The sequence below is a fragment of the Aplidium turbinatum genome, chromosome 8 (assembly GCF_918807975.1).
Source record: "Aplidium turbinatum chromosome 8, kaAplTurb1.1, whole genome shotgun sequence".
In the NCBI taxonomy this organism is placed as follows: Eukaryota; Metazoa; Chordata; class Ascidiacea; order Aplousobranchia; family Polyclinidae; genus Aplidium; species Aplidium turbinatum.
In genome coordinates this window covers 7,818,124-7,831,280 of record NC_137479.1, presented here as the reverse complement: position 1 = coordinate 7,831,280, position 13,157 = coordinate 7,818,124, and positions in this window count along the sequence as shown.

Here is a 13,157-nt window from a genome sequence, read left to right as displayed (position 1 = left end):
AAAAAACGGTAACATTGACTAAACATAGTTATCGGAATTACCTTGACTTTGTCCCTAACAAATCTCACAGAAGAAATTAAACAGTCATCTCTAACAGATTCCATACAAACTTCTTCTAAAACTCCGTAATAAAGTTAAACTGACTGTTACTGTGTGCAGTTTTGTTTGTCGTATCCAGGCTTACACCCGGTGGTTAAAGATTTAGATTAAATGGACGGGAAGGCAAGGAAGCCAATCTTCGTGACCACTTTCAGGCATGCCTTTAAGTGTCCTGCCACAGACACAGCCACCTGCTCTTGAACGGTGTCGAACCAGCGCTCTTTCGATTGCCGTTCCAGGGTTCTCACCACTCGGCTATTCAGCCGACTGTGTGCAGTGAGCCTAAGCCTTACAGTGTCAACGGCGAGGACGTCACATAAAAGCGAAATGTGCCAGATGAGCATTGTCAGAACTTTAAAAATCAACTATCGTTACTATTTAACAAATCTGAGCTTGAAAGTTGATGCGGTGACGATAATTACTCAACAATTCAGAGCACTTAATTAATACCCGAGAGTAATCAGCCTGAAAATGGAATATTATCTGTTTTATTTCAAATTCGGACAGTCCATAACATGGCACAAAAGCAAACAAAACGCCCCATATAAAAATTAAAACTTGATAGACTATAGCTAACATATAGAGAACATAACATATACTACAAAACTAAAAAAAAATATATCTTTCATAGATCAGGACAATCGTGGTTATCAGTTGAGTTATCTTTTCTCAGAAATTCCTTGCCAATCAAGTATATGTCATGTAGTAACTATAGAGTGCTAAAAAGAGTCAGATGGCATCAGAAATTGCATAAAGATATTTTCCAATTGAAAACTATAAGACACAAATAAAAACATTCGTTTTCTTAACAACCGAATATCTGTGCGTATGCCTCATAACTTGAGTTTCCTACAAGTCAGCAGTTGAACTAAGCAAATGGAAGTTGAGAAGGAGTTTACAGAATGTTTAGGGAATGACACATAGATTAAACTGGTTCACTAGTTAAAGAAAGGTAAATTTATTTGACGTAATAATGTATCGTTACAAAATCAAGCATATCCACGGATGGACCACGATACGTTTGATTTTATCCCTTTACCAGCCTAAACTGCATTTGATAGCTCAGTGAAGTTTCTTTTAAATCTCAACCATTACGTCTATAAGTATTCACAAAATCTCGATCTAGTGTTTAAAAAAATGGTGATAAAATTATCTTAAAATAACTTGTTTGACGTATTCAAGCTCACACCCCGTGGTTGAAGGTTTAGATTATGTAGACTGGAAGGCAAGGAAGCCAATTTTTGTGTCCACTTTAAGGCATGCTTTTAAGTGTACTTCCAAAGACAAAGTCACGAGCTGTTGGGTGGTGTCGCACCGCGTCCTTTGGAACATTGGTTTGATTTTGAATCCATATCCTCGGACTGACAAAACCTTGATAGGTGATTCCTGGTAGTTTCGCATACTTGTAGAGGCTTTTGACGCAGGGCCGGTTACCGAGACTGACAAAGTGAAGTTTTCCGATCGTTGAAGTGTTGTTGTTGAGAAATTAGTTCATCCATTAGATGCCGCTGAATGGAGGGCAGTCCTAAGAATGCGTTGCTCAAGCACACACCCGAGAGTCGCACCAGCATCACTTGATCTTGAAGCTTCTTCGTTCACGAAGTCACGCGCTAACAAACTGAGCTACCAACCAACAAATCTACAACAATATAAGTATTATGATATTGTGTTGTAACTTATATTGTTGTAAATTTGTGATCTGAATGTCTGTACAAATTGTGCTGGTTGTAGTTCAGTTGAGTACTGTAGATGACTGCTGTGCAATGTGCATAGAAAGGCTTTTGCCTATTTTGTCTGCTAAGGAAAGAGCAGTACAGTTTCACACTGACTTCGAAATATGTAAACTTTACCTTTTTTCCAAAATGTCGTTTCAGAGTTACGTGTAACTTCCATGTAAAATTGAAGCGCTACTATAATTAAGTTGATTTTTGAAGATGTTGTTATTATCCACCCAGTTGGTTAGTGCGTGACTTCGTAAACGAAAAACTTTAAGATCAAGCGGCGCTGGTTCGACTCTCTGGGTGTGCGCTTGAGCAACGCAAGTTAAGGACTGCTCTCCATTCAGAGGCACCAAATAGATGGAATAAATTCCCGGCAAGGGCAGTTCAACAATCGGAAACTTCAGTCTGTCAATCTCGGTAATCGGCCCTGCGTAAACCACCAGGCATGGACTTCTAAATAGTAGCATCTGGACTGGAAACGCAGTGACCAACATGTGGCCAAACAGTTGGTACAACAGTTGGCCAACAGTGGGCCAACAGCCAAGTAACTAACCCTGTTGGCCCACTGTTGGCCAACTGTTGTACCAACTGTTTGGCCACATGTTGGTCCCTGCGTTTCCAGTCCAGATGCTACTATTTAGAAGTCCATGCACCAGGATTCAAAACCAATCAACCGATTGACTATCCTAAGGGCATTCACAACAAGCCAATTTGCCTAGTTGTTTTCACTTCGCATTCAAGCTGAAAGTCAAGCAGAGAAGCTATATTATGAATACCAGTTTACTAAAGTCTTTGATATGAAACGGTTAAGGCTTGTTCCAACAATCTGCTGCATTCGAGATGAAAAATTGTTGATCTGCCATGGGGTGCCACAAAATACTTTTGTTGTTTGAATGGTGCCGTAAGCTAATATAAAATTGGAAAACACTGGTCGTGGACATCACTTAATAGCATCATGAACTGGAACTCCAAACCTGCTGTGCAAGGTGAGGCTCAAGCATGATTGCCATATTGGCGGTTTTAACGCCAAATTTGAGAAAGTTGGCGTTTTTTAATGCATTTGGCCGGCTATTTTGAGTTTGGCGTTTTGACATGGTTTTGGCGTTATTTAAATTTTTTTAGCATTTTAAATAGAAGTTTAAAAAATTCTGTTTTATCAATTTGCAGTAGGCTACAGTATAATGCACATATGATATTGATGATCATTTTGGTATTAATTCAATCAGAATTATAATTTATCACGTAATCGATCGTAATTTACTGATAAAAAAATTAGAATTACTTAATGTACCTAAGACTTTTTGTACCTGTAATTATATTTAAACTAGCTTTGATAAAGACTTGATCCATGGCCACCTGGAGATGTGGCCTGATTTGTCACATTTTGCAGATTTTGATTACAGCTACTGCTAGTGCTTGACTGACATTTTTCGAGATGTTTTTACTTTTTGGGGTTTCCTAATGACATAAAACTTTTTTGTTGCCTTGGGGAAGCAATAGAAAATGAGAAAAAGTAAGTTGAAAATCGCAAAATCAGACTGTTATTGAAAAATTAACAGTGTGACTAAATTCTTCGAAATCAAATTGTCTTTGTTTTTCAACATGTGAGGATGTTAAAACCTTATGAGTCATCTGGGAAAAAGAGTAAAGAAAGCGTAAAAATCTAATTTTTAGAAAAATTTATTTAAACGTTCGCTCAAAGTTAGAAAAACCTGGAAATTTCTGCAAAATGTGACAAATCAGGCCGTATCTTTAGGTGGCCATGCTTGATCATTTGGACCTGGAGGCAGAAATGCTATCTTTTAGTTTGTATTTGGTAAACAACATCCAAAAATTCCAGAAACGCAACCTGAAGCTGTCTACCATAGCGAACATTAGCTTTCAGCCACGTCGGCCAAATACGTTAACAGATCAAGGCTGAAAATTAACATCGTTCAACTTTTTAGAGTTTAATTAACAATTTTGTTGGAAAAGAGAAAGAGAAATTGTATGGTTGCCTTTGGATGTTGTCATTGAAGTAGGCTGCATAAAGTAGCCTATAGGTAAGAAGCACCAATGAATCTTGTCGTTTTCTAGTTTAAAGTTCGGCTTGTATAAAAACATGCAAGTGTTTAATTAGATAAACACTAAAGTAACATATTATTCGATATAAAGGCTTGGCTAGACTGTAAAAATGAGCCTTAGGCCATCACAGCTCATACGCAACAACAAAAGCAAAAAATAGCAAAACTTAAAGCAAAGTTTTTTCAGAGCTTAGCATTTTGTAGCAAAAGCATGCCGCGATAGTTTTGGTTTACTTCCCATTGGATGTGATAGTTTATTGAAAGTGGTAGTTTTAACAGCAGAAACAAAAGTAGAGGAAAGTTAGATGAGTGAAGTCAACAACATAATTGATTCATTGTAGCAAACTATTCATATGTTGTTAAGAAGCTTTTGTGTGAAAAAGCAAAAACTCTATTCGGTAAAATTTATTTATTATCGAGTTTATTCATTCTTGCACATATTCATCACGATACATCCGTAGCCTATTAACTTTATCTTTGTCCAGCTCTGGTCTTCAGATTCACTGCATGCCAGCGTTACCAGCTTTTTAAAATATGATTTCCTTTTCGAAGTTTTCGCCAGGTGTTTTTAATAGCGATTACTTTCTGCGGAAGCACGCGTAGAAATTTTTAGTGAATTTCTTAAATTTTACCAAAAGGAAAAATAGGACAAATGTAGTATTTGGACTCCTTGGCTGCTAATACTCTACGTGAGTTTGTGTGCAAGTTAGTTAAACAAAAATTAACAGTGAGGTTGTCAGCAATGATGACACATAATTCAGTGACGTTCGGTGGCTTAAACCGTTGGGAAAGCAACTTGGAAATATGCTGCAGCAAGGTAGTAGGCACGAAGGGCGTAACCGTCGGGCGAACCCCGAAGGTGTGTTGCCGAAGGCAACACTTCCAACGGGGGGTCTGGGGGGCTCCCCCATAAATTTTTGAAAAACACTTCTAATTTGGTGCGCTCTGAGAGCATTTCCAAAACAAATCAAAAATAAAAATCTGTCAAGTTGTGCTTCGCCTATGTCGTGATCATACATCCATTTAATGTTTAGAAGTCATGAACAATCTTAATTTTAACGTTGCAGGAACAAAATCCAGTGTTAGACATGGAATAATAGTTGTCTAAATATTTAATTCGTCATGAATGTTCATTCTCAGATATTCAGTTAGGCCTACACTACAAAAACTAACACTTAGGCCTAAACATTACAACCGCAAGCAATTTGTACAAAAAGCTGGATAAGTTTGCCTCCTGCGTATAGAAGCTTAACGAACTAAATATTGCATCCGCACCTGAACGTTCATTGGCGAAGTAACGTTATATCAACGCTGTAAAAAGGGCAAAGGCATGACTATGAAAGCTAGTAGGCTAAAGTACATGGCGAGGAGACATCAAAAAACAGCAACAATTATTTCGGCATTATGATGCTGTGCTCTGTACCGTGACGAGAGACCATTCTGACGAGTTAGTCTAACCGCTCTAGCGAATGTTCGCATTGACGTCACTGGGAAAGCAAAACTAACCATACCATAACCATAACACATCTGATTGGCTAAGCAGCTGGTGACGTTTTGCAAAACGAGTGTGGATTGGATAAAACGAAGGCGTTTTTTTACATTTTTGAATCTGGCAAAGCAAGTTTGATAGTTGCTTACCTGGAGCCTCAGTGATTGTTTCTGACAGAAACGTTTGCGTTAATTGGCATTTATAGGCAAGACATGCGGTTTGGTAAGGACTTAGACTACTCACAAGCGTTATAATTCTAGTCACGAATACAGTAATTTTCAAGTTAAAATAGACGTGATAAAAATAATAAGAAGTTAAACCTAGAATTCAGTCATTATATTTAGCATAGTTTTCGCTCAGGTAAGCACTGCTTTCCTTGCTTTCCCTCACCGATCGTCACTGCATATTCTACTGTACATACACGTACAATTTTAAGCATATATGATAAAAAAAATAGTGAAACATGGTGATGTTGTGTCAATCGTGTAAAGTAAAGCATGCAATGGAAGTAGATAAAAAAAATGATGAATTGCTGATAGGTTTTATGCAGGAGCGTAGCCAGTACAAAATTTGGGGAGAAAGGGTAAATAAATATTATTGCATTTGCACATTTCAGTGATCTCGGCAACGAGTCGGCGAAAGCGAAGCACCTAGAATAGGTGGTTACATGAGTAGGTGCTCACTGCCTACCTACAATCCCTCCTCGGTCTGCCTGAATCATACTTGCAATTGTTTCTTGTTGTTTTTTGATTTATTGAGCGCGAGTTGGGATAAAAACCTGATTTTGTATAAACTTACAATGGCTTTTACACGACAACTTAAATCCGTGGTACACATTCATTTCTCTAGCTTGCTTTTTTCGATAATGAAATGAAACTCAACACACAATGGTAAATACTCTCCAGAAACCACGGCTCCCGGCACGCGGCAAATGCGACAATCAGAAATTAAACGTCTTGGTCAGAAGGCGCGCCACGTAACGTATAACAGTGAAAGAACGCAAATTCAACGTTGCTTAATTCAACCAACCAAGTTACAAAATTCATCACAATTTCAATTCTAATCAAGAGGGCAATCGACCCGCCGGAACATTGCGGCCCCTAATTATGGCACATAATTAAATAAAGGTTGAAGTAGAAGGGTCGATTCCCGACATGCAATACACAGAAAGTATGTACATTAAAACTACACAAAAACGGTGATTATCTTTTGATAGCAGTGCAAGGCACTTGGACACCCTGGCAGTGGCGTAGCTAGGGAATGTGCCGCCCGGGGCGGATTCAGATTTTGCCGCCCCTTCAAGAAAAAGCATTTGAAAATGAAATTTTTTTAATTGACTTAAAGTGGAATTATTGTATGTTTTGAACCAGTAACGTAGCCAGTAATTTTGAAAGGGGGTGTTTTAAGGGCGGGCGGGCGAAGCCCGACGGCGTCCACTCCAAAGACAACACCCAGCGGTGAGGGGTCTGGGGGGCCTCCCCCAGAAAATTTTGAAAAATTACTTTGGATTTGGTGCATTCTGAGAGCATTTTCAACAAAAATGTGGGTATAAATCCCTTGGTATAAATATTCCTGTAAAATGGTGCTGTCTGGTGGCATAGCAAAAGGATAAGATCATGTTTTCTTGGGAATTTTTCGGTAACTTAATAAAGCTAAGTCTCTATGTTTTCTTGTTGCTAATTCCTGGCTGAGATATTTGAATGTTTGGTATTGGCAAAACTCGCTCTTTTTATGGAGTTTCGTTTAAAATTAGGCAAACTTTGTTTTAGAGACATAGAGACTGAAAGCATCATTCTCAATATCGTGACGTCACACGCGTGCCAAAGGAGGAGTTGTAACCCCCAAACCCCTCCTCCCCCTTGGCTACGCCACTGTTTTGAACGTTGCCATTCTGTTTGCTTTTGTTTTCCGTGTACTTTTGCATTATCAACAAAAAAAAACAAAACGTCCTGTCTGAAAGTGCCGCCCCCCAGACGTGCCGCCCGGGGCGGTCCGCCCCCCCCGCCCCCCCTTAGCTACGCCACTGCACCCTGGCCACAATGGCCTGGCGAATACTTACACGATTAACGATTAATATCTACGTTAGCTTCATGAGACACACATAGTAGCAAACAACTCAGACGCACTACACAGTACCTAACTAGCTACTTATAATGACGCAAATTACTGAGATCGCTTGCGAATACTTACACGGTTAGCATTTACATCATTTGCATGAAACACACAATAGCAAACAAATCAAATGCATTACACAGTAGGCCTAACTAACTAGCTACTTATAACGAGGCCGATGACTGAGATTGCTGTAGAGCATACGTTACTAAGACATGTTGTTGAGTTACGCATATTGGAGTCCTGCGGATGACACATAGAAATACACAGGTTAATAACAGATTTGCGCGGTACATATCTACAATACACTACAAATTTAAATGAAAGGCAAGGGTGGTACAGATGCCTCGACGACACCAGCTAACAACAGACCAGGGCGTGGCCGGGTCCTGAACGCAGTCAAGCATTCCCCACAGGAGCAACGCACGATATATCCCTTAGGACCAGGTCCACTTTGACCTCACCCGATGCCTCATCCACCACTGAGACTGCCACCCTGACGCGCCTGACAATCGGTTTTCCTTTTCTAATTTGGGGGATGATCTCATGGACTCTCCCCAGACGGTACCTTCCTCTCTTAGTTATATCTTCTGGAGAACCAACCACCACTAATTGGCCAGGCTGTAGGTTTTCCACCAAACTGGCCCACTTTTTTCTACCCTGCAGGGAAGGTAAATAGAAAGAGATCCATTTCTCCCAGAAACTGTGAGATAGAGCCAGGTTGTACCTATAGTCTCTCCGTAACTCATCTCGGTCATGAGGATTTCCTACTGATGAAAATGGGCTCAAGAATGGGTTAAGGAGGGCGGCTCTTTTTTTCAACACGTACAAAGTAGGTGCGGTTTCGATCATCTTGCTAATGGAGCCAGCAGTTGCATTTTCACTTACCGTTATCGCCGGCGACAGTTCCATTTTACGAATAGCAGCATCTGCTCCATTCACCGTTGGGACCTCGCCCTCCTGCATGAGAAAAGATGGACCGCTCAACCACATCTCTCTGGAACCTGTTTTGGTGATGGCATTCGGTCTGGTTCCAACGTCTGCCGAGTTGAGATGTGTCGGACAAAAATGCCATTCTCTCACCTCTGACAAGAGTAAAATACGATTTAACCTACGAGTAACAAACTTGCATAATCGTAAATCAGGATTTCTGATCCACTGAAGGACAGTATTCGAGTCACACCAGAAATGTTTTCTAAGATCAGGCAGGTGTAGTGCATTAGCTGCCTGGTTTAACAGTTCCGTAGTATTAAGCGCGGCTACAAGCTCCTTTCTGGCAATCGGCCATGCACTTTGATGCTTGAGGACAACCCTACTTTTGCCAAAAACGAAGGATACGCAAGGGACTCCGTTACACAGCCTACGTATATACACAACGGAGGCAAAGGAGTGATTGGAGGCATCACTGAATCCATGTAACTGATATACGATATCATCGTCTGCACAACACGGCTCTGTGTTTACAAAATACCATCTAGGTATGGAAAATTCTTTAAGTAAATCTAATGAATGAATCCACGACTTCCACTCTTTTATGTAGCTTTGTGGCACTTCGGTGTCCCAATCGAGGCCTTCAATAGCCAAACGCTGCAGAATTAACTTAGCTTTAAGGAAGAATGGAGCGCCGAACCCTAGTGGATCGAAATTTTGGCCAAGTTGGCTTAACATTGAGCGACGTGTGTACTTCTCTAAAGGTTGGAGAGAGCACTTAATGAAGAATGAATCTGACTCGGTTTGCCACACACAACCTAGAGTTTTTGCTACTGGTAAGTCTGTGTCGTCTTTTTCGAGGTCGACATCGCGAAAGGAGGAAGCCAGCATCTCTTTTTTAAAGTCCGACAAAACATCCAACGCCCCTTTGTTGGCACTCCATTTCACCAAACTAAAGCCTCGGCTATCGAACAAGTCAATGGCTTGTTTAGCAATCTCACTGACCTCATCAAGGCTATTTCCAGAGAATATCAGATCGTCCATATACATATTTTTTCGAATGGCACGCAGGGTCAGGTCACTGGCTCCAGTGGGGTTTTGTTCAATCATCTTTTGAATGGCTAAGCAGGCGACGTATGGACTGCTTTTAATTCCCCAAGGGTGTACACAAAATCTAAACGGAATTACTTTGCCCTTTTCGATATCATTATTCTCAAACCACAGCAAACGGAACAAGTCGCGTTGTTCCATTGGTAATTGAATCTGGAAGAAGCACTTGGTTAGGTCTGCCATTAGGCCAAACTTTCCCAATCTAAAGCGAGCCAGAACTTGTGTTAAAGGGTTTAATATGTCTGGGCCCGACAAAATCACATCATTAACACACCTACCCTTAAACTCAGATTTGCCGTCATATACCACTCGCTTTTTTGCTTGGGATGTCACAAAATATGGTAAGTACCACACACATGCTGATGAGTCATCGTCTTTTACCGGCTCAATGTACTCACTGGACTGCATTTCAGTCATCGTTTCTACTAAGAATATTCGAACATCAAATTGCTTTAAAGCCTTTCGTCGTAAGCTCAGAACACGGTCAAAAGCCAAAGAGTGGTTATCCGGTAATTCAAAGTCGGTTTTTAAAGGTACGGGCATTTCAAATCTCCCATCTTCAACTTTCATTTGCGTCTCAACAAATTTTTGTGCTATGACATCATTGCGGGACAGTTCTATCGTTTCATCTGTTAGGGTTAAATCCTTTATTACATGTTTTAAACGACTGATTTCAATCTCCTGCGCATCAAAACTGTCAAGACTAAGTGACTCCTCAGCGACGTTACCATTAATGGCAACACGACGTACTTTAGAATCACCAGAGATCATAGAACCTCGACCTCCACTAGCCAGCCAGCCCAGTGGGGTTAAAATAGCATGGGGCTCTTCCCGAGTCATGCCAACACGTTCTTCTAGTACTCGCATCAAGTAAGCATGGTCATTCCCGATTAGAATATCGACCGACATTTTGTTAGGTAACGAAATCAATTCAACATTATCGAAATGTGAAAACCTATTTAAGTCTTGATGCTGCGGCAATGTTTCGACATGGTCACTCCAAGGTGCATTTACCACTGCTTCCACATCACCATACAGTTCGTCAGTAACTAAGGATTGGATATTAAATTTAACCAGATCAGAGTGTATTTCTTGTTTGCCTGCTAGAGTGTCCATGCGGAAGGATACATTATCCGTGGCTTTTAGATACAATTCTTTAGCCAATCGGCTTGAAACAAATGTGAGCTGAGAGCCTGGGTCGTGTTGACAGTAAACCAGAGTGGTCTCTCCATTAGATGGGTTTATGACCCGCGCAGCCGTGACACGATTAAACACTGCCCGCTTATGAGCGATGCTTACGCTACGATTAGTGACAGCAGGTGCCGTTCTAAGATCATTGCCATTGCCCGATGTTCCTTGAGGATTCACATAGGCGTCGTGCAGTAGATAATAGTGCTTAAATCGGAAATGTTCGCCGCAGCGCCTACAATTACATGATTGGGTGCAGTTTTTTGCTTCGTGTCCTAGACGTAGGCAGTTTAGACAACGACCAGTCGTGGCGATGACATCTCGGCGTCGCGACGGCGTCAAGTTTAGGAACTCAGGACAATTGGGTAGTCTGTGACGCTCTTGCTTATTCCTACTCTCACAATAGATACAAAGTATGTCCTTCCTCGTACCCTCAAAAGAGCGGCTACCAAACGTTTCTTCTCGGCTCCCAGAACAAAAGCCAGACCCGCGACTGCTACCTTGGGTGACATTTCTGACAGGCTGTGCTGAGGTTTGACAAATACGCATAATGTGATTATCACTTGCCGACCGTTTTGTATCTTTTCTAGCAACGACTTCCTCCATTAAGCGTATGGCGAAGTCCGTAGAGCGACACGTCTCTTCGCAATTTACGAAATCCATTAGGCTTTGGAAGCTTGGTTCCTCGGTGCTACCATATTGCTCTTTCAGATAGTACAAAAAGTCTTTCTTCGCATATCCAGGTAATCGACCTGCTAAGTCTAGTACAAAACGTCCTTCTAGCTGATGACGCTGGTTATACGCTCTAGCGAAGAGAGTACACTGAGCCAGCTCGTCTTTGAATTCCTTTATTGAGGATGATGACATCCCAGATAATTTATTGCCATGCCGTATCCGCCGAATCTCCGGCTCCGCGAGAAATCCGCCTCTAACACCAAAGCGCTGGGACAAGCGATCCAGCGACATATCGATCCTTTCCTTTTCGCTCCAACCAGAAGTATCCGATGCTAAGTTTGAGATGGTTTGCGCGGCGCTACGTACGCAGGCTGCCTGTAGCAAAGTCAGTCGATTTCCCTCAAATGGGCAACTCTCCATTAGTGATTCAATACGGTTTTTAAAAAATATAAATGGCATGTTGTTGCCGTCATAGTTGATCAATGCGGCCTTGTCATAGAAAGTGCGACAATTATGATATTTATAGAACCAGTTTTGTTGATCCTCAGCACCTCTGTTTGCATTAAGCCCTGGCGGGGATGTCATAACATGTCTAGTTTCACGGCCATCATCTTTAACTAGTGGTGAATTACATCTCTCACCTTTAAGATCTTTCCTTACAGTTAAGGGGCATGTTTGTGACGGTTTCACAACCTTCTCTCTATAAAAATCACGTTGATAATCATAATGAGGTTCTCTTTCAGCGGCCCCATGGGTCCCCCCGGGCGGTTTTGCCAAAAAATTATCTTTAGTCCACGTTCTATACTTGTTTGTGAGGGCGTTTCCTGGAAAGAGCTTTCTTAGGGGAGTTTCTCTATGTGGCGGTTCCATTAAATTCTCCTGTTTAGCCTGGCTCTGTTTAGGTTGGGCATCTATGCTAGCGGCCCCATGAATGTCATGGGATCTCCCAGGCGGATTGATAATGTCAGCGTCCCACCTCTGGACCTTTTCTATCGCTGTAGGGATGTAGTCGGTGACTCCGAGACTACTGGCCGTAGGCCGTCGTTGCCCGCGCTCCGACCCTTGGTCCGATCCACATTGTGAAAACAAGTCAAGCTTACTTTGCCTTGCTCTCAGTTCGGCTGCCTTGATCTGCATTTCAATTTCGGCTCTGGCTTCGGCTTCCTCTGCTTTGGCTTTGTTCACCCGCATCTGTTTTTTCCACCGCAACTTTTCCATTTCGAGCCGGATTTCAATCTCTTCTTCTTTTGAACGGCGCGAGCGACTACTCGAGGCACTGGTGGTTGATTTTCCTTTTATTGTACCTAATTTTGTATCTACCTTGGAGATTTGCTTCTGTTTTATTGTACGTCTCAATTCCTCAATCTCTGACCTGACCTGTTCTGTAGCTTCAGATATCATAGTGCTATCTTTTAGTTTATTCGCAAGTTCTAACAGTTCTCCAAAGTTGCCCTCTAGCTCCGCCATATCAACCAAGGCCCGCTCTAGCAACGCTTCATCATGTACCATGGGGAGACCTCTCCTTAATTCTCCAACCCCCTGCAGCACCTCTCTTTTTTTGTGTCTGACGTCCCTGAGCACAGCTTCTGCACTGGAATCAGCATGGGTAAGGCTGCCATGAACCCCCTGAGGATACACCTGCCCAACGCCCGGGTGTTCCGCCGCACCACCCCCAGACGCAGCGCCCCCTGTCCCACTGCCAACGGGAAGCGTACGAGACACCGGATGGCCACCGTCACCTTCCATTTATCAATTTAAGAAATTACACTA